This window comes from Bombina bombina, chromosome 7 (assembly GCF_027579735.1).
Source record: "Bombina bombina isolate aBomBom1 chromosome 7, aBomBom1.pri, whole genome shotgun sequence".
Lineage (NCBI taxonomy): Eukaryota > Metazoa > Chordata > Amphibia > Anura > Bombinatoridae > Bombina > Bombina bombina.
This window is the reverse complement of record NC_069505.1, coordinates 389904122-389924685: the sequence shown is the minus strand read 5'-3', so window position 1 is coordinate 389924685 and position 20564 is coordinate 389904122. Positions and strand designations below refer to the sequence as shown.

At 35.9% G+C, this 20564-nt stretch overlaps 1 pseudogene; it reads left to right on the top strand.

Moving 5' to 3' along the window:
• Positions 1-19668: 19668 nt before the first annotated feature.
• On the top strand, positions 19669-19787 carry LOC128636810 (uncharacterized; annotated as a pseudogene).
• Positions 19788-20564: the final 777 nt, after the last annotated feature.

The window sequence follows — 20564 nt, the reverse complement described above, 5'->3', positions numbered from 1 at the left end:
TTAATAACTATTTAATAACTATTGTACCTAGTTAAAATAAATACAAAGTTGCCTGTAAAATAAAAATAAACCCTAAGATAGCTACAGTGTAATTATTAGTTATATTGTAGCTAGCTTAGAGTTTATTTTATAGGTAAGTATTTAGTTTTAAATAGGAATAATTTAGTTAATTAAAGTTATTTTATTTAGATTGTTTTAAATTATATTTAAATTAGGGGGGTGTTAGGGTTAGACTTAGGTTTAGGGGTTAATATATTTATTATAGTGGCGGCGACGTTGGCGGCGGCAGATTAGGGGTTAATAAGTGTAGTTAGGTGGCAGCGATGTTAGGGACGGCAGATTAAGGGTTAATAAAATGTAACTAGTGTTTGCGATGCGGGAGTATGGCGGTTTAGGGGTTAATAACTTTATTTTAGTGGCGGCGACGTTGTGGGCAACAGATTAGGAGTTAAGAAGTGTAGGTAGGTTGTGGCGACATTGGGGGCGGCAGATTAGGGGTTTATAACTATAATGTAGGTGGCGGCGGTGTCTGGAGCGGCAGATTAGGGGTTAATAATTATAATGCAGGTGTCGGCGATGTCGGGGGCGGCAGATTAGGGGTTAATAAGTGTAAGATTAGGGGTGTTTAGACTCGGGGTTCATGTTAGGGTGTTAGGTGTAGACATAAAAAAATTTTCCCCATAGGAATCAATGGAGCTGCGTTAGGAGCTGAACGCTGCTTTTTTGCAGGTGTTAGGTTTTTTTTCAGCCGGCTCTGCCCTATTGATTCCTATGGGGAAATCGTGCACGTTTAGCCAGCTCACCGCTACCGTAAGCAGCGCTGGTATTGAGGTGAGATGTGGAGCAAAATTTTGCTCTACTCTCACTTTTCTGCGGCTAACGCCGGGTTTTAAAAAACCCGTAATACCAGCATTACTGTAGGTGAGCGGTGAGCTGAAACTGCTCGTTAGCCCCGCAAGCCTTACCGACTTAGCTAACACCTTTACTACCCATTCCTCAGCTTTGCATAACCAACATTGTTAAATTAATATACTTTATATCCTTTATATTTTTTTCTAAGCCCCTGCAGGCCGCATGTTATTTTTCAGTACATTTTATTCGCTTTTCACAACCAGACAGCACCAGTTCACGTGTGCCATTTAGATAACATTGTGTTCACTCCGGTGGAGTTATGGAAAAAACCAGCAGTAGTTGGCTAAAATGCAATTTTGTAAAATGCACTGAGATGAGAGGGTAGTTTTTGCTTAACCCTTTTTTATGCAAAAAAATATTTATAATATGTTTAACTGTTGCTCTTTTATATACATAATATTAAATTGAGAAATACGTCCCAAAATGCCTTCAAAACCCTACAGAACAACCAATGGAAACTGTGGAAATAAAGCTTGTCTCTAACATGCAAAAAGAAAAAAGAAAACCTAAAAACAATTCAAATTAAATCATTGAAAAGCACCACTATATTTCACATTTTATGAACCCTACAAGCCTGGCTGAACTGCAGTTAAAGAATCCCAGTCACACCTCTTGAATGTTCTATAACTACCATTACAGGAGCCTATTTTACATCTGTGAAATTGTTTAGACACTTTTGTTCTAGCCAGCAAAACCATCATAACAGACATGTAAAAATGTTTTCCACTTAACAAACGTTTACATAAAACACTTTGAAAGATTTACAAGTGTGTGTAACCAATCAATGTGGTTAGGTGTGTTTCTAAGTGACTCATGGGGTGTAGTAATTCATTAAGGCTTATGATTACCGTCAGATGACCAAAACCAGTCAAGCTGTAAAACACTTTTGCTGATTTATATCCCTGAGATTTTTATAATTTTTATGGATGAATTAGCTCACATATTTTGGACTTTTTTTTATCTATATTTTGAAAGTGGGGTTTTCAAATTTTTGTGTTTGTTATTTTTCTTTTTCTGTATTGCTAGGGGTCCTTGTTTGGTTTTTAAGATATCACTAGGCGTGGGCATTCAGCAGCTTTGTTAACTGGCGAATGAGTAAGAAGGTGGTGGCTTGCAGCTTTCCGCTCTTTTTGAAGGCAGATTCCGTCTTGTGAAAGTTCAACACACTAAGATCTGTATTTGCATTTGCACAGAATAAATTCGGCTCAGAAAGAGCCAAAGGCCCTTTTGTCCTTGAAAAGCTACTTGGTCACTTTTCAATATGTTTTAGGTCATTGGACATCTGTACTGTGAAGCACCATCCTATCATTTCTGCAGCATTTGACTGAATTTTACCAGACAGTAAAGCCCTATACACTTCGTCAATAAACACTAATGAACTAGATCTATTGGCAGCCATATATGCCCATGCCATAACACAACCCCTACAATGTTTCACATATAATGTGGTATGCTTGGAATAATGAGCTACTGCTTTGTTTCTCCATACATTTCTCATTCCATCATTCTGATACAGGTTGATCTTAGTTTCATCTGTCCAAAGAATATTGTTCCAGAAATGGGCAGGCTTTTTTATAAGTAATCATGGGCATCCACAGACATTTATCCAGGGAGGGGGCAAAAAAAGTGAAATATACATAACCTGTCTGCCTGCTCTGAGGCGGCAGACATAAATCGGCAGAAATCAACCCGATCGAATACGATCTGGTTGATTGACACCCCTGCTAGCGGGGCCGTGAATCTGCAGGGGGCGGTATTGCACCAGCAGTTCACAAGAACTGCTGGTGCAATGAAAAATGCAGACAGCGTATGTTGTCGACCTTTATCGATGTGCAGCGGACACGATCCGCTATATCGGATCATGTCCGCTCGCACCATAATAAATATGCCCCTATATGCTAAACTTTACTACACTGTCATACACTTCTTGTAGCAGTCAGATACATTGGCACATACACACACTGACACACACACTGTCACTCACACATACTGACACACAATGAAACACACAAGCGGAAAAAAAAAATGGAAGGGAATTTGTATTGGTGCAGCAGGAAATATTGAGCTTGGAGCTAAGTTTTGACAATATTTGAATGATTTACCTACGTAATAAATATATATGTACTGTCAAGAGGCAGCAGGAGATACCAAGTAAGACAAAGGAGAAGGGGTAAAACATAAAAGCCAGTGTGGTTAATTTATCTAATAAACATCTCACAGATATTCAAATAGAAGTTTTGGAAAAAGGTTTGTCCTTCTTACCCACTAATAAATGTGATAAATATGAATTGGTTAAGGACGTGAATCTGTTTTCTCGCAAAATTGTTCTGAGAAAGGTAATGGAGAACAAACAAAACCAACCTACACTTAACATACATGAAAAACTTAGTTTACGTGACTTAGAGACACTGGAAAAAGAGAGTACAAATGTTGAAATAGAAAACAGTGTTGAACAAAATTATCTTGGCTTTAGTGGACTTCAAAATAAATCTAAGTTCATAATTTTGTGAAAATGGTTGAGAAGGACATCGAACATCTTGATACTCAAACAATGTTTTCTGATAATTTGACCAGACAACATAGAATAGCACTTGGTTATCTCCAGAATGATCACAGTATAGTCTTGAAGCCCTTGGACAAGGGTGGCAATATTGTCATTAGGAATAGTGTCGACTATATTGATGAAACCACCATCTACTCTGGGACAAAAAACAATACAAATTCCTAAGATTTAATCCTACAAGATCATACTGTGATGAACATTTTGGAATTCTAAGTGAGGCTAAAACACAAGGACTAATCAATCAAAAAGAATTTGATTTTTTATTTGTCAAAACTCCAACCACACCCACCTTTAATACTCTGCCCAAATTGCATAAATTGAGGAACCCACCCCCTGGGAGACCAATTATATCAGGAATGGGTTCCCTCACAGAGAAAATATCTTAATATGTTGATTCTTGCCTTTGTCCAAGCCTTTTAAACTTACCATCATATATTAAGGACACGATTGATGTCCTTAAGAAGCTAGATGGAATCTCTTGATGTCCTTAAGAAGCTAGATGGCATCTCCACAATTCTGAAACAATATTGGTGGCAACTGATGTTGAGGCACTGTATTCCAGTATTCCTCACCAGAAAGGCATGGATGCATGCAAATTCTTCCTTAAAGGGACACTCAAGTCAAAATTAATCTTCATGATTCAGATAGAGCATGCAATTTTAAACAACTTTCCAATTTACTTCCATTAACAAAATGTGCACAGTGTTTTTATATTTACACTTTTTGAGTCACCAACTCCTACTGAGCATGTGCAAGAATTCACAGCATATACGTATATGCATTTGTGATTGGCTGATAGCTGTCACATGGTACAGGGGGAGTGGAAATAGACATAACTTTACAATTTATTTAACAAAAATCTACTACTCATTTGAAGTTCAGACTAAGTGCTATTGCATTGTCTTCTTATCATGCATTTGTTAATTATGCAAATCTACAATGTTGACTGGTCCTTTAACAAAAGAGGCCCAGAATATAGCAATCATACTGAATTTGTTATTCAATTATTGTCCTTTATTCTACATCATAATTTATTCCTCTTTAAAAATAAATATTATGAACAGGTATTGGGTACCGCAATGGGCATTTGTTGTGCACCAACATATGCATTCCTTTACCTTGGAAAATGGGAACAGGAACATATATTGAATTCCAACTATGAGTCATCAGTGGCACTTTAGATTCGATTTATCGATGACGTTCTTCTACTATGGGAAGGAACATGAATTAATTAAATAAAAATGAATGGAATTTAAAAATAACTTATACCCTAAGTACCACTGAGGTCTCTTTCTTGGATTTGTGAGTCATGAATGTGGATAACAGCCACTTTTCATAAGGAAACAGCAGGAAATGCATTGCTTTCATTTGATAGTAACCACCCAAGAAATCTGATTGAAAATATTCCCTATGGCCGGTATCTGCGCCATAGGAAAAATTGCACTGAATTTGAGCAATTCAAAAATGAAGCCAAAATTCTAAAAAAACTTTTTAACTTTTAAGGAGAGAGGATATTCCCAGAGAACCTTGAAGAAAGCGTTTGATAGATCCAAAAACAAAAGTAGAGATGAACTTTTATATGAAGTCAAAGATGACTGTAATTCGAATCAGGATCTAACTAGATTCATTAGCACATATAACAATAGATGGCAGGATATATGTGCCATTTTGAAAAAAACACTGGTATGTTCTGATGGCAGATACAACAAATTAAAGGTTTGTTGGTGAAACTCCCCTTATGACTCCATAAAGAGCCCCTAACTTAAGGGATAAATTGGTGCATGGTTACCTAGTGAAAATCAATGATGGGAATTGGCTAAAAGATAAAAAAGAGATATAGTAATTTTAGATACTAACATTGCACGGTGTGCAGAAACATGATTGTGGGCAAGGACTTTGTTGATAAAAATGGCACTTACCATAAGGTGAAGGGCCATATTACATGCAAAAGTGAAGGTGTAATTTATATGGTCTTTTGTGACTGCCCCATGTATTACACAGGGAAAACATACAGGGAACTAAAAGAGAGGATAAAGAAGCACAAGAGAGACATCCAGAATAAATGCATCAAGAACAGCAGTGTGGCGAGACATTTTCTAGATCAACATTCGAGTAACAAGAACCTGTTAAAATTTAGAGGTCTTGAAATTATTGATCTAAAAAATATGGGTGGAAATTAGGATAGAACCCTTCTACAGAAGGAATGTAAGTGGATATATAATATAAAAAGCCTCAAGCCTAATTAATGGACCCAATGAGGAAATAAACTTTGTACCCTTTATGGGTGATTGATTATTGGTTGCAAAATCCCGGTCCTTAAAGGATTCATAATTGGTTATAACCATTCAATCCATTAATTCCCCTTTCTAACATAGACTGACATACTAATGTCAAAATATAAATTTGCTGATTCGCTTGTACTTGAAACTCATAAATGTCTGCCGTTCAAATATAAATTAACAAGATCTGTTTAAACAATAGAATGAATAATGTATATACTGTATATAAATCAGCAAATGTTTACTTATAATGTATCACTTATATTTCACCAATGGCTTGATAAATAGGTGGAGTCTCATGTATTTAAAAGGTAAAGGGTTTAGGACCCAATCAGAGTCAAGCCGGATGAAGCCTTGACATACCAAGGTGAAACGCGCGTAGCTGTGTTTGTCAGCAGTGAGAACAGCTGTTCACCGCCGATGGTTTCTTCCCAGTCTGTTGCTGCTGTGGCTCCACGTAAGGCGTGCGTTATGCACTAAGTGCCTTTCTTTGTATGCTGAATGTTCCACGGAAGGTGTGCAATCTGCACCAAGTGCCTTCCTTTGTGTGCTGTTTGCTTTTCACAAGGCTACTATAAAGTGACTGAAATCCCTTCAAGTATACTGAATCCCATTACGGAGACGGCAAACCTGTTACATCACCCAAGTGGTCATGTGAGTATAAGATGGGCTGTATTGATTCCAGTGCCGTATGACTCACTAAGTTAAGAAGGTGTTCAATTTAGCCTCTCTATCACATCATGGGGTTGTGGGTTACAAATACTCACAAGAGTTATACATGGGATTGCACATGTATGGATGGCCATGCTATGCTGATCTCATATATTGATCTACAATATCAGCCCTTTTGCAACTCTGGGAATGTGAATTTGCTGGACATTTTAATTATTAGTATTTTGCTTTTGTATTATGTACTGCTGGTTTGATCTTGTTGATAATGTTTGAATGACAGTAAAATACCTGTTGCTATATAGATTAATAGTGGTCAATGTTTTCTCTTATTTCTCCAATTTCTTTCTTACCACTATCCTGCACTGTTAGTGGTGAATGTTTTTTATAAACACTGCTCTCATTAGGTATTGCCTCTGTATATAGTTCCATTAGTGCTGATATAGTTATATATATATATATATATATATATATATATATATATATATATATATATATATATATATATATATATATAACTATATCAGGTACAAATTGGTGCTTTTATACTTGGAGTAGTGTTTATTAGTAAAGTGTTTCTTAGTATTAATATTACAGATAATACCATAAGTACATGTGGTTTGTATATGGACACCATATGATTATACCCCCTTGTGTAATCTGGTCAATAAGGGACTCAATATACTTAAAGGCCATGATACACAAATGTTGAAACACTTGAAAGTGATGCAGTATAGTTGTAAAAAGCTGACTAGAAAATATCACCTGAACATTATTGAGTAAAAAAGAAAGATATTTTACTTTAAGTATTTAAACCCCATTGCAAAGGACTTTAAGCAGCAAATCAGTATGTCTGTCCCGGGACAGCTAAGGGATTGAGCTTCATGCACACTGATGTTATTTCCCTATTCCATTTAAGGAAGTTTACTATGAAATCTCATGAGAGTTAAGTGAAATCTCATGAGATCACAGTAAAAGAGTTCATGACTTCAGCACTGCTGATGCTGATTGGCTGCAGTTCATTTTTTCATTTTTATTTTTTTTACCTGCAGCTGGACAGCAGCTGAAGTATAACTTTGTACACAGGACTTCCTCTGGTGAGCTGAGGAAATTGTGAGGTAAAATATCTTCTTTTTTATATAGAGATGCTCAGGTGATATTTAACTGTCAGCTTTTTACAGTTATACTGCATCAGTTTCAAGTGATTTAGCATATGAGTATTATGTCCCTTTAAGGATTCAGTGTAAATTATTTCTCCTTATTGTCTGTATTAATACTGGAGTATTATAGGGTGTCTATTAAATGAATGCTTTCACGTTATATTCAAAATAATAAAGGATGTAATTTAGTATCATGAAATATTAACAAACACTTCAGCAGATATATTAGCTATTCCTATCCTTGGACTTTTCGTATAGTCAAGCTATCAATTGACAGTCTGTATCAACTAGTCTTATGTATCTTTTGTGAGCTGATCAATTTAGATGGATCCAAAAGAAGCTGATGTCTCCTATAGATCAGTTCAACAATTACAGCTAGTGCTTGCTTAACACTGTAGATGCTACTGATAATATTATATTGTATTTAGTCAAATTAATGATAGTAGCTGCTGATTCCAAATATTGTATGAACACTGGTTGTGATCGTTAGCGTGGTTGGTATTGTAAATTAACCGCTATGCGGCATTGGTATGTCACTGATCAAATTAAAGCCACAGGTCAGGATTCCTACTTTTACTCAGATATCTTCAGCATAATGCTATAATTGGCACCGTTCTATTTGCAACCATTAAAGTACTTGGAACTTAAAATAAGGCTCCCATTAGTCCTCTCCCCTTTCCTCTTTACATGTTTTGCCGGCAAAACATGTAAAGGGGAGAGGGCTAATGGGAGTCTTATTTTAAGTTCCATAGTACGCATAGCAGCTAATTTACAATACCAACCACGCTAACGGTCACAACCAGTGTTCATACAATATTTGGAATCAGCAGCTACTATCATTAATTTGACAGTCTAAATACAATATAAAAAATTTGAGGACATTCAATGGGAGAAAAACAACTTATGGATATCCTGTGACATCACAGCCCTCTACACGAACATACCACACAAAGAGGGTACAGGTGCCAGCCTAAATCAATTGACCAAAATGAGTAATTTACCAGATAAACACATTGAATTTATTGGAGAAGGAATCCGATTTATATTAAATCATATTTATTTTTATTTTGATGATATGTTCTATGAACAAATAAATGGCACAGCGATGGGGACAACATTCGCCCCATCCTATGCCAATTTATATATGGCAGATTTTGAGGACAGGACAATATGGAATAACAACCCATATAAGAACAACATCATAAAATACCACAGATTTATAGATGACATTATAGTTTTGTGGAAAGGGGATCTAAGTGAGGCAGAAAATTTTATTAACTATTTAAACAATAATAATATGAATTTATCATTTACAGGTAAAATTACAGAAAATGAGATTGAATTCTTAGATCTGGTTCTATTTTCTGAAGGTGATAAAATAAGGGTGAGTAACTACAGGAAACCAACAGATAAAAATAGCTACAGTGTAATTATTAGTTATATTGTAGCTAGCTTAGAGTTTATTTTATAGGTAAGTATTTAGTTTTAAATAGGAATAATTTAGTTAATTAAAGTTATTTTATTTAGATTGTTTTAAATTATATTTAAATTAGGGGGGTGTTAGGGTTAGACTTAGGTTTAGGGGTTAATATATTTATTATAGTGGCGGCGACGTTGGCGGCGGCAGATTAGGGGTTAATAAGTGTAGTTAGGTGGCAGCGATGTTAGGGACGGCAGATTAAGGGTTAATAAAATGTAACTAGTGTTTGCGATGCGGGAGTATGGCGGTTTAGGGGTTAATAACTTTATTTTAGTGGCGGCGACGTTGTGGGCAACAGATTAGGAGTTAAGAAGTGTAGGTAGGTTGTGGCGACATTGGGGGCGGCAGATTAGGGGTTTATAACTATAATGTAGGTGGCGGCGGTGTCTGGAGCGGCAGATTAGGGGTTAATAATTATAATGCAGGTGTCGGCGATGTCGGGGGCGGCAGATTAGGGGTTAATAAGTGTAAGATTAGGGGTGTTTAGACTCGGGGTTCATGATAGGGTGTTAGGTGTAGACATAAAAAAATTTTCCCCATAGGAATCAATAGAGCTGCGTTAGGAGCTGAACGCTGCTTTTTTGCAGGTGTTAGGTTTTTTTTCAGCCGGCTCTGCCCTATTGATTCCTATGGGGAAATCGTGCACGAGCACGTTTAGCCAGCTCACCGCTACCGTAAGCAGCGCTGGTATTGAGGTGAGATGTGGAGCAAAATTTTGCTCTACTCTCACTTTTCTGCGGCTAACGCCGGGTTTTAAAAAAAAAACGTAATACCAGCATTACTGTAGGTGAGCGGTGAGCTGAAACTGCTCGTTAGCCCCGCAAGCCTTACCGACTTAGCTAACACCTTTACTACCCATTCCTCAGCTTTGCATAACCAACATTGTTAAATTAATATACTTTATATCCTTTATATTTTTTTCTAAGCCCCTGCAGGCCGCATGTTATTTTTCAGTACATTTTATTCGCTTTTCACAACCAGACAGCACCAGTTCACGTGTGCCATTTAGATAACATTGTGTTCACTCCGGTGGAGTTATGGAAAAAACCAGCAGTAGTTGGCTAAAATGCAATTTTGTAAAATGCACTGAGATGAGAGGGTAGTTTTTGCTTAACCCTTTTTTATGCAAAAAAATATTTATAATATGTTTAACTGTTGCTCTTTTATATACATAATATTAAATTGAGAAATACGTCCCAAAATGCCTTCAAAACCCTACAGAACAACCAATGGAAACTGTGGAAATAAAGCTTGTCTCTAACATGCAAAAAGAAAAAAGAAAACCTAAAAACAATTCAAATTAAATCATTGAAAAGCACCACTATATTTCACATTTTATGAACCCTACAAGCCTGGCTGAACTGCAGTTAAAGAATCCCAGTCACACCTCTGGAATGTTCTATAACTACCATTACAGGAGCCTATTTTACATCTGTGAAATTGTTTAGACACTTTTGTTCTAGCCAGCAAAACCATCATAACAGACATGTAAAAATGTTTTCCACTTAACAAACGTTTACATAAAACACTTTGAAAGATTTACAAGTGTGTGTAACCAATCAATGTGGTTAGGTGTGTTTCTAAGTGACTCATGGGGTGTAGTAATTCATTAAGGCTTATGATTACGGTCAGATGACCAAAACCAGTCAAGCTGTAAAACACTTTTGCTGATTTATATCCCTGAGATTTTTATAATTTTTATGGATGAATTAGCTCACATATTTTGGACTTTTTTTTATCTATATTTTGAAAGTGGGGTTTTCAAATTTTTGTGTTTGTTATTTTTCTTTTTCTGTATTGCTACGGGTCCTTGTTTGGTTTTTAAGATATCACTAGGCGTGGGCATTCAGCAGCTTTGTTAACTGGCGAATGAGTAAGAAGGTGGTGGCTTGCAGCTTTCCGCTCTTTTTGAAGGCAGATTCCGTCTTGTGAAAGTTCAACACACTAAGATCTGTATTTGCATTTGCACAGAATAAATTCGGCTCAGAAAGAGCCAAAGGCCCTTTTGTCCTTGAAAAGCTACTTGGTCACTTTTCAATATGTTTTAGGTCATTGGACATCTGTACTGTGAAGCACCATCCTATCATTTCTGCAGCATTTGACTAAATTTTACCAGATAGTAAAGCCCTATACACTTCGTCAATAAACACTAATGAACTAGATCTATTGGCAGCCATATATGCCCATGCCATAACACAACCCCTACAATGTTTCACATATAATGTGGTATGCTTGGAATAATGAGCTACTGCTTTGTTTCTCCATACATTTCTCATTCCATCATTCTGATACAGGTTGATCTTAGTTTCATCTGTCCAAAGAATATTGTTCCAGAAATGGGCAGGCTTTTTTATAAGTAATCATGGGCATCCACAGACATTTATCCAGGGAGGGGGCAAAAAAGTGAAATATACATAACCTGTCTGCCTGCTCTGAGGCGGCAGACATAAATCGGCAGAAATCAACCCGATCGAATACGATCTGGTTGATTGACACCCCTGCTAGCGGCCGATTGGCCGTGAATCTGCAGGGGGCGGTATTGCACCAGCAGTTCACAAGAACTGCTGGTGCAATGAAAACTGCAGACAGCGTATGTTGTCGACCTTTATCGATGTGCAGCGGACACGATCCGCTATATCGGATCATGTCCGCTCGCACCATAATAAATATGCCCCTATATGCTAAACTTTACTACACTGTCATACACTTCTTGTAGCAGTCAGATACATTGGCACATACACACACTGACACACACACTGTCACTCACACATACTGACACACAATGAAACACACAAGCGGGGAAAAAAATGGAAGGGAATTTGTATTGGTGCAGCAGGAAATATTGAGCTTGGAGCTAAGTTTTGACAATATTTGAATGATTTACCTACGTAATAAATATATATGTACTGTCAAGAGGCAGCAGGAGATACCAAGTAAGACAAAGGAGAAGGGGTAAAACATAAAAGCCAGTGTGGTTAATTTATCTAATAAACATCTCACAGATATTCAAATAGAAGTTTTGGAAAAAGGTTTGTCCTTCTTACCCACTAATAAATGTGATAAATATGAATTGGTTAAGGACGTGAATCTGTTTTCTCGCAAAATTGTTCTGAGAAAGGTAATGGAGAACAAACAAAACCAACCTACACTTAACATACATGAAAAACATAGTTTATGTGACTTAGAGACACTGGAAAAAGAGAGTACAAATGTTGAAATAGAAAACAGTGTTGAACAAAATTATCTTGGCTTTAGTGGACTTCAAAATAAATCTAAGTTCATGCCGGCTCTTCCCAGTGTCCCCTTAGTTCATAATTTTGTGAAAATGGTTGAGAAGGACATCGAACATCTTGATACTCAAACAATGTTTTCTGATAATTTGACCAGACAACAGAGAATAGCACTTGGTCATCTCCAGAATGATCACAGTATAGTCTTGAAGCCCTTGGACAAGGGTGGCAATATTGTCATTAGGAATAGTGTCGACTATATTGATGAAACCACCATCTACTCTGGGACAAAAAACAATACAAATTTCTAAGATTTAATCCTACAAGATCATACTGTGATGAACATTTTGGAATTCTAAGTGAGGCTAAAACACAAGGACTAATCAATCAAAAAGAATTTGATTTTTTATTTGTCAAAACTCCAACCACACCCACCTTTAATACTCTACCCAAATTGCATAAATTGAGGAACCCACCCCCTGGGAGACTAATTATCTCAGGAATGGGTTCCCTCACAGAGAAAATATCTTAATATGTTGATTCTTGCCTTTGTCCAAGCCTTTTAAACTTACCATCATATATTAAGGACACGATTGATGTCCTTAAGAAGCTAGATGGAATCTCTTGATGTCCTTAAGAAGCTAGATGGCATCTCCACAATTCTGAAACAATATTGGTGGCAACTGATGTTGAGGCACTGTATTCCAGTATTCCTCACCAGAAAGGCATGGATGCATGCAAATTCTTCCTTAAAGGGACACTCAAGTCAAAATTAATCTTCATGATTCAGATAGAGCATGCAATTTTAAACAACTTTCCAATTTACTTCCATTAACAAAATGTGCACAGTGTTTTTATATTTACACTTTTTGAGTCACCAACTCCTACTGAGCATGTGCAAGAATTCACAGCATATACGTATATGCATTTGTGATTGGCTGATAGCTGTCACATGGTATAGGGGGAGTGGAAATAGACATAACTTTACAATTTATTTAACAAAAATCTACTACTCATTTGAAGTTCAGACTAAGTGCTATTGCATTGTCTTCTTATCATGCATTTGTTAATTATGCAAATCTACAATGTTGACTGGTCCTTTAACAAAAGAGGCCCAGAATATAGCAATCATACTGAATTTGTTATTCAATTATTGTCCTTTATTCTACATCATAATTTATTCCTCTTTAAAAATAAATATTATGAACAGGTATTGGGTACCGCAATGGGCACTTGTTGTGCACCAACATATGCGTTCCTTTACCTTGGAAAATGGGAACAGGAACATATATTGAATTCCAACTAAGAGTCATCAGTGGCACTTTAGATTCGATTTATCGATGACGTTCTTCTACTATGGGAAGGAACATGAATTAATTAAATAAAAATTAATGGAATTTAAAAATAACTTATACCCTAAGTACCACTGAGGTCTCTTTCTTGGATTTGTGAGTCATGAATGTGGATAACAGCCACTTTTCATAAGGAAACAGCAGGAAATGCATTGCTTTCATTTGATAGTAACCACCCAAGAAATCTGATTGAAAATATTCCCTATGGCCGGTATCTGCGCCATAGGAGAAATTGCACTGAATTTGAGCAATTCAAAAATGAAGCCAAAATTCTAAAAAAACTTTTTAACTTTTAAGGAGAGAGGATATTCCCAGAGAACCTTGAAGAAAGCGTTTGATAGATCCAAAAACAAAAGTAGAGATGAACTTTTATATGAAGTCAAAGATGATTGTAATTCGAATCAGGATCTAACTAGATTCATTAGCACATATAACAATAGATGGCAGGATATATGTGCCATTTTGAAAAAAACACTGGTATGTTCTGATGGCAGATACAACAAATTAAAGGTTTGTTGGTGAAACTCCCCTTATGACTCCATAAAGAGCCCCTAACTTAAGGGATAAATTGGTGCATGGTTACCTAGTGAAAATCAATTATGGGAATTGGCTAAAAGATAAAAAGAGATATAGTAATTTTAGATACTAACATTGCACGGTGTGCAGAAACATGATTGTGGGCAAGGACTTTGTTGATAAAAATGGCACTTACCATAAGGTGAAGGGCCATATTACATGCAAAAGTGAAGGTGTAATTTATATGGTCTTTTGTGACTGCCCCATGTATTACACAGGGAAAACATACAGGGAACTAAAAGAGAGGATAAAGAAGCACAAGAGAGACATCCAGAATAAATGCATCAAGAACAGCACTAGTGTGGCGAGACATTTTCTAGATCAACATTCGAGTAACAAGAACCTGTTAAAATTTAGAGGTCTTGAAATTATTGATCTAAAAAATATGGGTGGAAATTAGGATAGAACCCTTCTACAGAAGGAATGTAAGTGGATATATAATATAAAAAGCCTCGAGCCTAATTAATGGACCCAATGAGGAAATAAACTTTGTACCCTTTATGGGTGATTGATTATTGGTTGCAAAATCCCGGTCCTTAAAGGATTCATAATTGGTTATAACCATTCAATCCATTAATTCCCCTTTTCTAACATAGACTGACATACTAATGTCAAAATATAAATTTGCTGATTCGCTTGTACTTGAAACTCATAAATGTCTGCCGTTCAAATATAAATTAACAAGATCTGTTTAAACAATAGAATGAATAATGTATATACTGTATATAAATCAGCAAATGTTTACTTATAATGTATCACTTATATTTCACCAATGGCTTGATAAATAGGTGGAGTCTCATGTATTTAAAAGGTAAAGGGTTTAGGACCCAATCAGAGTCAAGCCGGATGAAGCCTTGACATACCAAGGTGAAACGCGCGTAGCTGTGTTTGTCAGCAGTGAGAACAGCTGTTCACCGCCGATGGTTTCTTCCCAGTCTGTTGCTGCTGTGTCTCCACGTAAGGCGTGCGTTATGCACTAAGTGCCTTTCTTTGTATGCTGAATGTTCCACGGAAGGTGTGCAATCTGCACCAAGTGCCTTCCTTTGTGTGCTGTTTGCTTTTCACAAGGCTACTATAAAGTGACTGAAATCCCTTCAAGTATACTAAATCCCATTACGGAGACGGCGAACCTGTTACATCACCCAAGTGGTCATGTGAGTATAAGATGGGCTGTATTGATTCCAGTGCCGTATAACTCACTAAGTTAAGAAGGTGTTCAATTTAGCCTCTCTATCACTTCATGGGGTTGTGGGTTACAAATACTCACAAGAGTTATACATGGGATTGCACATGTATGGATGGCCATGCTATGCTGATCTCATATATTGATCTACAATATCAGCCCTTTTGCAACTCTGGGAATGTGAATTTGCTGGACATTTTAATTATTAGTATTTTGCTTTTGTATTATGTACTGCTGGTTTGATCTTGTTGATAATGTTTGAATGACAGTAAAATACCTGTTGCTATATAGATTAATAGTGGTCAATGTTTTCTCTTATTTCTCCAATTTCTTTCTTACCACTATCCTGCACTGTTAGTGGTGAATGTTTTTTATAAACACTGCTCTCATTAGGTATTGCCTCTGTATATAGTTCCATTAGTGCTGATATAGTTTTATATATATATATATATATATATATATATATATATATATATACATATATATAACTATATCAGGTACAAATTGGTGCTTTTATACTTGGAGTAGTGTTTATTAGTAAAGTGTTTCTTAGTATTAATATTACAGATAATACCATAAGTACATGTGGTTTGTATATGGACACCATATGATTATACCCCTTTGTATAATCTGGTCAATAAGGGACTCAATATACTTAAAGGCCATGATACACAAATGTTGAAACACTTGAAAGTGATGCAGTATAGTTGTAAAAAGCTGACTAGAAAATATCACCTGAACATTATTGAGTAAAAAAGAAAGATATTTTACTTTAAAATGTCCTAAGTATTTAAACCCCATTGCAAAGGACTTTAAGCAGCAAATCAGTATGTCTGTCCCGGGACAGCTAAGGGATTGAGCTTCATGCACACTGATGTTATTTCCCTATTCCATTTAAGGAAGTTTACTATGAAATATCATGAGAGTTAAGTGAAATCTCATGAGATCACAGTAAAAGAGTTCATGACTTCAGCACTGCTGATGCTGATTGGCTGCAGTTCATTTTTTCATTTTTATTTTTTTTACCTGCAGCTGGACAGCAGCTGAAGTATAACTTTGTACACAGGACTTCCTCTGGTGAGCTGAGGAAATTGTGAGGTAAAATATCTTCTTTTTTATATAGAGATGCTCAGGTGATATTTAACTGTCAGCTTTTTACAGTTATACTGCATCAGTTTCAAGTGATTTAGCATATGAGTATTATGTCCCTTTAAGGATTCAGTGTAAATTATTTCTCCTTATTGTCTGTATTAATACTGGAGTATTATAGGGTGTCTATTAAATGAATGCTTTCACGTTATATTCAAAATAATAAAGGATGTAATTTAGTATCATGAAATATTAACAAACACTTCAGCAGATATATTAGCTATTCCTATCCTTGGACTTTTCGTATAGTCAAGCTATCAATTGACAGTCTGTATCAACTAGTCTTATGTATCTTTTGTGAGCTGATCAATTTAGATGGATCCAAAAGAAGCTGATGTCTCCTATAGATCAGTTCAACAATTACAGCTAGTGCTTGCTTAACACTGTAGATGCTACTGATAATATTATATTGTATTTAGTCAAATTAATGATAGTAGTTGCTGATTCCAAATATTGTATGAACACTGGTTGTGATCGTTAGCGTGGTTGGTATTGTAAATTAACCGTTATGCGGCATAGGTATGTCACTGATCAAATTAAAGCTACAGGTCAGGATTCCTACTTTTACTCAGATATCTTCAGCATAATGCTATAATTGGCACCGTTCTATTTGCAACCATTAAAGTACTTGGAACTTAAAATAAGGCTCCCATTAGTCCTCTCCCCTTTCCTCTTTACATGTTTTGCCGGCAAAACATGTAAAGGGGAGAGGGCTAATGGGAGTCTTATTTTAAGTTCCATAGTACTCATAGCAGCTAATTTACAATACCAACCACGCTAACGGTCACAACCAGTGTTCATACAATATTTGGAATCAGCAGCTACTATCATTAATTTGACAGTCTAAATACAATATAAAAAATTTGAGGACATTCAATGGGAGAAAAACAACTTATGGATATCCTGTGACATCACAGCCCTCTACACCAACATACCACACAAAGAGGGTACAGGTGCCAGCCTAAATCAATTGACCAAAATGAGTAATTTACCAGATAAACACATTGAATTTATTGGAGAAGGAATCCGATTTATATTAAATCATATTTATTTTTATTTTGATGATATGTTCTATGAACAAATAAATGGCACAGCGATGGGGACAACATTCGCCCCATCCTATGCCAATTTATATATGGCAGATTTTGAGGACAGGACAATATGGAATAACAACCCATATAAGAACAACATCATAAAATACCACAGATTTATAGATGACATTATAGTTTTGTGGAAAGGGGATCTAAGTGAGGCAGAAAATTTTATTAACTATTTAAACAATAATAATATGAATTTATCATTTACAGGTAAAATTACAGAAAATGAGATTGAATTCTTAGATCTGGTTCTATTTTCTGAAGGTGATAAAATAAGGGTGAGTAACTACAGGAAACCAACAGATAAAAATAGCTTCTTAAAAGCAAGTAGTGGACATCTACATACATGGAAGAACAACATACCGTTTGGGCAGTTCCAAAGATTGAGAAGGAACTGCTCAAACATAACAGATTATAAAAATGAAGCTAAAATATTAACTAAAAAGTTCATACAAAAAGGTTACTCCAAAGAGTGGCTAATGCCAACGAAAGAGTATTAAACATGAATAGGAAAGATCTTTTAGAATACAAAACCAAAACCAAAAAAGATAATAGTATAAATGACAATCTAGAACAACAGAAAAAATCTAATATACGCTTTATAACCACCTATAATGAAAACTATAGAGACATTCAGAAAATCCTAACCAAACATTGAGGAATTCTATTAAAGGACCCCATCCTAGGAACAAATCTAGATTCAAAACCTAAATGTGTTTATAAAAGAAACAATAACTTAAAAAAATATACTAGCTTCCAGTAAGATAAGAGAACCCCAAAAAAGGAGTAGTAAAAATATGTGGTTAACAGCAAAGAAGGGACTAATTAAATGTAGAAAGAAAGATTGCAGTACATGCCCTTATGTCAATAGTGAAGATATGTTTTACAATCATGATAAATGAAGATACAATGGGGCATATTTATCAAGCTCCGTATGGAGTTTGATGCCCCGTGTTTCTGGCGAGCCTGCAGGCTCGCCAGAAACAACAGTTATAAAGCAGCGGTCAAAAAGACCGCTGCTCCATAACCTGTCTGCCTGCTCTGAGCAGGTGGACACACATCGCCACAATACAACCTGATCGAGTACGATCGGGTTGATCGACACCCTCTGCTGGCAGCCCATTGGCCAAGAGTCTGCAGGGGGCGGCGTTGCACCAGCAGCTCTTGTGAGCTGCTGGTGCAATGCTGAATACGGCGAACGTATTGCTCGACGTATTCAGCGAGGTCTGGCGGACCTGATCCGCAGTGTCGGATCAGGTCCGCCAGACCTTGATAAATATGCCCCTATAAATGTAAAAATACCTGTACTTGTGACAGTACCTATGTAGTTTATCAACTCACATGCAAATGTGGGAAAATCTACATAGGTAGAACTAAACGAAAATTGAAATATAGGATATCTGAACACATCAATATAAAATATTGAAAATGCATTTGAAAACCATAGTGTGTTTGAACATTTTAGAATAACACACAATAGCAATCCAATACGGCTAGAGATCAAGATATTAGAATGAATACCACCAAATAAGCTTGATCATAATAGACTATTAAAACTTAGAAGAAGAGAAACCTTTTGGATATATACTTTAAAAAGCCTACATCCAGAGGGTCTAAATATTGATATTGACATTCAGGCATTCTTGATTTAAAATTCCTTGATTTAACATTCTTTGTGTGAATGTTCTATAGTGTAAATAAGGATATCTAAATGCTTGAAGTCATAATTTAAGGTATATACTTGTAAATACACTAACATATGCCTTGACTTATAAATATATCATAATATTAAAAATAGGATATTATCAGATACAATATATTTTCCTAGTTTGTATTTATATTTAATTATTATCACAATAGGAACGGACATGGGTCAAGATGAATAATGTAGGTTTTTAGCTTTTATAGGGTTTTTTTTTTATACTTTATTACTATTAAAATCAAAATAATGAGGATGAATCATAATTTTAAACACAACATTTGTTCAAAGAGACTAATATTATAGAACATATAAAATAGCCTACCGCCACACTTCCCTGAATGTACTCAATCCTGTCTGATCTTGGAAGCTAAGCAGTGTCAGGCCTGGTCAATACCTAGATGGGAGACTGCCTGTGAATATTAGGTGCGGTAGGCCATCTTAGTATCTGAATTTATTATTATATATTTATTTTAACTCAAAATATAGTACAATATAAATGTATGCTTTTAAATGTTAATTTAGAGATTTCATAGTATGAATATTTATGTATTATCATGATCCACTTTTTATAGTCTTTTAGGAATATGAAAATGTATTATTGTATATATTTATGTGTTTGAATTTGCAAAAATTGGCAATAACATATTATGAAATCATTGGGTATTTAAAGAGGTTACAACCCACCAATGATAGATCAACCTCTTGAGAAAGTTCCCACGCTAGGGAACGAAACGGCCGTTGAGTAGATCTTTGGTCACCCAAAGGTGAAAACAGCAGACACTGCACAGCTGCACAGCTGAAGACTTCCTTCATACACAGGAATTCAGAGCTGTATGCAGGATCTCACTGTGGAGCAACACAGCACCAAGCTAAAAGGAAGCCTGTATAAAATGGTTTCATCCTGCAATTCAAGATCGGCTGGAAGCGGTAACCTGGTGAAAGTTTTAAGACAATTTTGTCTGATATGCATTTCTATTTTTATCTTCTGGTACACCTAATACCTTCTGTTTTTAAAATATCTTTTATCTGTTTAATAAACCTTTTTCACTTGAGTCCTGTTGCGCTTTGTCTTTTCTATATTTTTCAGCGCTTTTCTAACATTAAGGGACTTCTGATGCTACACCCTTTTAAACAAAGCAGCATACACCATTTTCTGTGGTGGGGACTGAGAGAATCATCAAGTATATAACATCTATAAGCTACAGAGGGGTG